The sequence below is a fragment of the Equus caballus genome, chromosome 10, assembly GCF_041296265.1.
Source record: "Equus caballus isolate H_3958 breed thoroughbred chromosome 10, TB-T2T, whole genome shotgun sequence".
NCBI classification, from domain to species: domain Eukaryota; kingdom Metazoa; phylum Chordata; class Mammalia; order Perissodactyla; family Equidae; genus Equus; species Equus caballus.
Genome location: NC_091693.1, coordinates 14,756,676 through 14,763,078, shown reverse-complemented (window position 1 = coordinate 14,763,078; position 6,403 = coordinate 14,756,676).

Below are 6,403 nucleotides of genomic sequence, written 5' to 3'. Positions count from 1 at the left end.
TTATGACTCTAAGAAATAAGAAGGATTGTAAGAGAGTACTGTGAATAACAGGACGCCAATAAATTGGATAAGCTAGGTGAAGTGGATAAGTTCCTAGAAACAGAAAATCTGCTAAGACTAAATCATGAAGAAATAGAAAATCTGAATAGACCTATAGCTAGTAAGGAGATTGAATCAATAATCAAAAACCTTCCAATAAGGAAAAGCCTGGACCTGACGCCTTCACTGGTGAGTTGTAGAACACATTTAAAGAAGAACTGATGTCTATCCTTGTCAAACTTTTCCAAAATCTGAAGAGGTGGAACCTCTAATGTAAACGATGGACTCTGGGTGATAATGATGTGTGAATGTAGGTTCATCAGTGGTAACAAGTGTTCCACTCTGGTGCAGGAAGTTGTTAATGGAGAAGAACCTGACACTTCTCTCAAAAAGATGGTCTATTAAAAAATTTAGGGGTAAAAATAGCAAACAGTTTAGAACTCGAGAAAACTGGCCAGATCCTCAGAGATTTAGCGGATTTTTTTTTTTAAGGATTAGCACCTAAGATAACATCTGTTGCCAATCTTCTTCTTACAATTTTTCCTTTTTCTTCTCCCCAAAGACCCCCAAGTCCATAGTTGTATATTCTAGTTGTGAGTGCCTCTGGTTGTGCTATATGGGGTGCCGCCTCAACATGGCCTGATGAGTGGTGTCATGTCCGCTCACGGGACCCGAACTGGCAAAACTAGGGGCCACCAACGCAGACCGTGCTAACTTAACCACTAGACCCTGGGCCATGCCCTCAGCAGAGTTTTGACTGGGTGATCACCATTTCTGAGATGAGCTCATGTGGGAAATATACATCCCATGATTGTATGTAATGGTGACTGATGCCCCCCACGACCGGGGATGGGGTCAGGGTGAGAAGTATTCCTCACGCATTGTTTAGTTATTGAGAAAAAACCTTGAGAATTTAAAGGTTTATGACTTTAGAATCTGTCAAAATGTCTCATAACTATGATAATAGCGTTTGTTGCTTCCCCAGCACCCCAAAATATAGCACTCATTCATTTGTTTATTAGGCATAAATTTCCCGGTGTGAAAATTAATAAAAAGTAACATCATTTAACATTGAGTCAGGAGGCCAGAAACGGGAGCTCCCATGCACAACTACTGAGGTCAATTACAGGAAGATAGTCAATTACAGACCCCAACAAAAGAAGTCATCAGCAGGAAAGAATGACAATTGCAGGAAGAAATTGACCTTGCATCCCAAAGAAAAATCCACTCTCTCGGCAACTCAGCCGAGGAGAAACCATCAGACCCTGGAACTCTTGCTTTTCTCCAATGGACTCTTGTTCAAAACAACCCCTCAAACTTTCCTCCTCTTTCCCTATATAATAAGATTCCACTTTTTTGATTGTTAGATTTGCCTGTGATCTGCCACAACATGCACAACCCAAACTGCAATTTTTTTGGCTTTTCCCAAATGAATTCGCTTTCCTGGTGAAACAACTGGCTGTTTGACCAGGGCTCAGACACCTGCTACTGAACCCTGAATACTCAGATAGCAACCCAACATTCTTTGCTTCCCAGGAGCTCATCGCTGACTAGCAAACACAAGATAGGTAAGTTTGATAGGATAGCCTTAAAATAGATTAAAAATAGAAGTTAGAAGGAAAAAGAGGTAGAGTGATGATGAAATCGCTCCCCTCTGAAAAGAACATTATGTCAAAGTTAACATAATGTTAAAAGCTAAATACTCAACTAACAAAATGTATCCTTAATATTTTACCTTCCCTTTGAATGTTTATGTGTTATGCTTCTTTCTTGTGTTGTGGGGAATTATGCCAAATTTCCTAAAGGTGGTGCCCTCGTTTTAGGAGCTTAATCTTTTGTTGATTTTTGCTTTAATAATAATATCTCTAGTGTTTCACCATTAATTATGATGTTGGCTGCTGATTTGGAAAAGAACATACGAAAGATGAAAGTTTCATAGCAAGTAAAAAGTAGTTTGTTTCAGCTTTAAAGGTCTTTCTTAATAATGAAGAGTTATTTAAAATTTATCACAAAGCAGTGATAGAAGAAAAAATTTATCAAATATATTTTAAGTACCATTAATATGATTCTTTATGATATATATAGTTCTTCACTCAGCAATATTTATCGAATGCTTTCTAGAGCTAGGTACTGTTCTGAGCCCTAGGGTACAGCTTAACTGTTTGAGAGACCTACTTTTGGTAAAGGAATTCAAGATATTTTTCTTACTTATAGTTACCAGTCTTTTCCTACTGTCTTAAGTGCCATCACACACAGTACTGCTTTATTTTATATAGAGGGTTTTGATATAGATTGTAGTATTTTATGACGTTTCTACTGCTAAAAAAACAAAAGTAAAATTAAAGCTGGGGTTTCATTCCTAGTTCATCTACTTCTTTGCTGTGAGACCTTGGCCAAGATACATGAACTCTTTGCGAGTTCATTTCCTTCTATGCAAAAAAATTAATAAACATTATCTCGCTCAAAGGACAGCAGGGGAATTAAAGGTTGTGAGTTTTAAGTGGAGAATGCCTCCAAAGCTCTTAGCCTATGCTCGTCTCATGGGAAATGTTCCATAAATGTTAGCTACTATCCACATCACTTCCCAGTCCAGGAGTCAGCAATTCCAAATTTCAAGTTCCCCAGGCTGGTGGAAGGGGCAATTGAATCATGTTCTCCTGTGGTACTGATTTTTGTGTGATATTTGTATTTAATCTGTTGCTATAATTTTTAGGTTTTCTGAATCTGAGCCTGCGTTGCTTTGCCTTGAAAAATTCAACTTAGCTATGGTGTATTGATCTTTTAATATATAGTGGCATTCTCTTTTTTGTGATGAGATATATATTTATGGAGAAAATCCAATAGAGTGTTTTTTTTTTCTTAAAAAAGAAAGTAAATTGAGAGAATTTGTGAATGTGGCTTTCCTTGTTCTGGAAACAAAGGAAGTGTTCTTTGTCCAACTCTCATATCTGAATCTGGACATTTCTCTGCATTTTGCTTCTTGGTTCAATGTCTTTCTCTACATCAAAGACTTTTCACTGACTTAACAGAATTAGAGATCTTGGAAGGGTCATTGCTTCCTTCTCTGTATATTCTCCTTTCTGCCTTCTTGTTCTTTTATTAGCTGATATTTCTTGATTTGAAAAGTGTGTCTTTATCAAATATATTTTAAAAACCATTGATATGATTCTTTGTGATATATATATACTTCTTCATTGTGCAATATTTATCGAATGTTTTTTGTCTCTTTGTCCTTTTCTTAGCTGATATTTCTTGATTTGAAAAGCATGTCTTTATCTTTGATCTGGTTATAATTCTCTGAACTAGAAGAAATTTCTTTGGAAATGTCTGTTTCCTTTTCCTTACTTTGGGTCCCTATGCTATGACTTCACGTCGCACAACACACTTTCTGCCAACCATCCCAAGCCTGCTTGTCCTCAGGTGTACTCAAATCAAGACCACTGGAAAAGAAAGGGTTTCTTTATTGAGCACCTGACTATGTTCTAGCTTCTGGGACAAGAACTCATAGAATCCCCACCAAAATCTTGCAAGGGAAGGTGACCGTTACCATACATAGAAGGGAAAACTGAGACTCATAAAGGACAATTTGATGGGCAAGATTGAGTGTGGAACAAATATTCTTATGACTACATCATGTATCTCTTCAAATTTCAGCACCTATGTATCTTCATTCCATCCTGAAGGCTGCACAGTATATGGATTTAGGATTTAGAGTCTGATATTCCTGGGTATGATTTTCAGCCACACCTTTTATTAGCTATTGCATCCTAGGCAAATCATTTAACTTTTTTTCTGAGTTTTTTCTGTCTTATGTATAGAAGGGTGATATTTTAGTCCTTCTGCTAGGACTGAGGTGAGATTTTATGAGGTATAGTTCTTACCACAGTGTCGGGCACATCGTTCATATTACAGCTCTTCTGTTTCTCTCCCCTGTTCCTCTCCTCTTTCCCTAGCCTTCCTCTCCTCCTCTTCCCACTGTTCTCCATCTCCCCACATTTCCTTGCTCTCACTTCCTCTTTCCCTTCCCTATCCTCTCCTCTCCCAGCTTCCCAACACCCTCCTCAGCACCTCCTCTTCTTTCATTCCTCATCACTACCCTCTTTGTCACCTCTTTTATTTTGTGAAGCCACCAGTTTCCTGGACTAGGAAAGATAGCTAAGAGGTGTGTTCCTGGGAGAAGTAAGTGTGGTTGACATTGAGTAGAATGGAGTAATGGTGGTTCAAGCAGAGACCATGATCAGCTGAAACAGATACCACATCCATTGAAAGTTATCAGTGACATAATTGATCAAGGCATGATGAGGAATAAGGATAGCTCATTCTTGTGTTAGGGTCAGGTGATAATTAATAAACAAACATCGCTCCTCCTCGAAGACAGGAGTGTGTCAGGGCCACAAGGGAGAATGGCAAATGGGAAATGCGAGGAGCAGTCTTCTTTCATCTTCTATCTTTATCACTTTCTCTAGGAGTAGTTTTTTCCAGCTATAATAAGAGTGACTAACGTGGACACCCCACAATAAACAGAGTGAACTTTGATAATTCAGTTTTGAAACTCCCATGCAACCCATAATGTTTGTATGTCCCACTAAAAATTTCCTACTATATCTCCCTCCTAAAATATCGAATAGGTAGAAACTCCGTTAAACCAAGATTCCTGGTGAATCTTTTCCTAGCACCTTTGAGTGTCACAAATAATCTCCTGTATTTTGTGGAATCATGAATTCACTGAGAAATTTGTGTTAGGTCTGAGAGACAGAAATTGATGAACAGAGACAGAGAGATGGAGTTGCCTGGGAGGACAGAGAGGAAAGAAACAGAAGGCAGTTCTTTCCTTTTTTCTTTTTCTTTGAGGAAGATTAGCCCTGAGCTAACATCTGCTGCCAATCCTCCTCTTTTGGTGAGGAAGACTGGCCCTGAACTAACATTCGTGCCCATCTTCCTCTACTTTATATGTGGGAAGCTGCCACAGCATGGCTGGCGAAGCAATGTGGACATTAGCACCAAGTGAACCCTGGGCCAGCAAAACAGAACATGTGAACTACACTCCTGTGACACTGTGCTGGCCCCTCTTTTTTCTTTTTTCAGTGTGGGGTATGAGAAGAGAGACAGTGGGAGTCATAGCAGATTCCCCATACTTGGAGGAGGATGGAGGTCTGCAAATTACCAGAGAAGCAAAACATTGATTCCACTCCTTATACTTTGATGGTACTGGTTGGATCATAAGGGAAATAGCCTTGTTCTGATCACCTCCTATTCACTCCACTGGTTTGAGGGAGGCATATCCACCTTAAATGCAATGAGATGATCAAACACACAACAACTGCACAGATGAGATTGACATCAGTATAGAAGTCTCATATGTTCACAGCCTGGGGGAGGAGGACATCCGACACCCCCCAGGGCCACCTGGGTGTGTCACTCAAGAGCAGAGTGAATAAGCAGGGTCTGTAGGGTGCCAGCTTTGTGGTCATCAGAGGAGGAGGTGTACTCTCATTCTCTTAGTTCAATGGAAAAGTCCTATTGTGAAAATTCATCAAGTTGACCCAGGTGATAAGTTGATAAGTGGTTAATACCGGGGGAGATGTCTAGGAGTTTCTGATGAGTATCAAGAACATTCAATCTCTGGAAGAGAAAAACTCAGTGTTCATCTCTCCTGCTGACTGAATAGTGATCCAGGTTGTGAGACCCATTGTAAGCATCCAAGAAACCTCCCTTTATTCTTGTATTTAAAAGAGCTTCACTGAAGTAAAATTTGCATGCCATAAAATCCATGTATTTGAAGTGTACAAAACATTGTGGAGAGAAATTCAAGAAGAACTAAGTCAATGGAAAGACATGTCATATTCATGGATGAGGAGACTTAACATTGTTAAGATGGTGGTTCTCCCCAAATGGATCTTATTATTGTCTCTGCCCTTTCCTCTCTTCTACTTCTGGTGATTCCATTATATGAATGTTGCTAGACCTGATGGCATCCCATAAAGCATTGAGGCTCTATTCTTTACTCTTTTCTGTCTTTTCTTCTGATTGGAGAATCTTTATTGGTCTATCATCATGTTCACTGATTCCTTTGCTATCTGAAATCTGCTGGGGAGCCCCTCTAGTGAGTTTTAAAAGTTTGTAATTATACTTTTAAACTCCAGAATTTCCATTTGGTCCTTTTTAAAAAATAATATTCAATTCTCTATTGGTATTCTGTATTTGATGGGTCAACGTCATGCTACTTTCTTTTACTTCCATAATCTGGCTTCTTTTTGTTCTTTGGATATCCATAATATATACTTTGGAGTCTTTGTCTGGAAAGTTCACCATCTGCACTGGTCAGAGATAGCTCCTACTGATTGGTGGTTTTTCTGTGTAGAGG